The following is a 266-nucleotide window of genomic DNA, read 5'->3' as shown; positions in this document are numbered from 1 at the left end:
TTATAGACGCATATTTTCAAACTCGCTTAGCGCGAACTTCAAGTCTTCTCTTTTCTTGATTGAGGCTATTGAGAAGTTCGCTCTTTGTAACAAACATAGTCGCATATTGCAAATTTTTCTAATGCTGCGCAAACACTTGCCAGCATTCGAAGTTGCACGCATAATCGCACTTCTGGAAGAAGGGCACAGTATGCGTTATGTAGCGCAACGTGTCGGTGTATCCGTATCTGTAATAAATAGAGCGTGGTTACGATATCAAGAGACAG

The sequence above is a fragment of the Trachymyrmex cornetzi genome, unplaced genomic scaffold (genome assembly GCF_001594075.2).
Source record: "Trachymyrmex cornetzi isolate Tcor2-1 unplaced genomic scaffold, Tcor1.1 scaffold1930, whole genome shotgun sequence".
Classification (NCBI taxonomy): Eukaryota; Metazoa; Arthropoda; class Insecta; order Hymenoptera; family Formicidae; genus Trachymyrmex; species Trachymyrmex cornetzi.
This window is presented reverse-complemented; position numbering follows the sequence as displayed.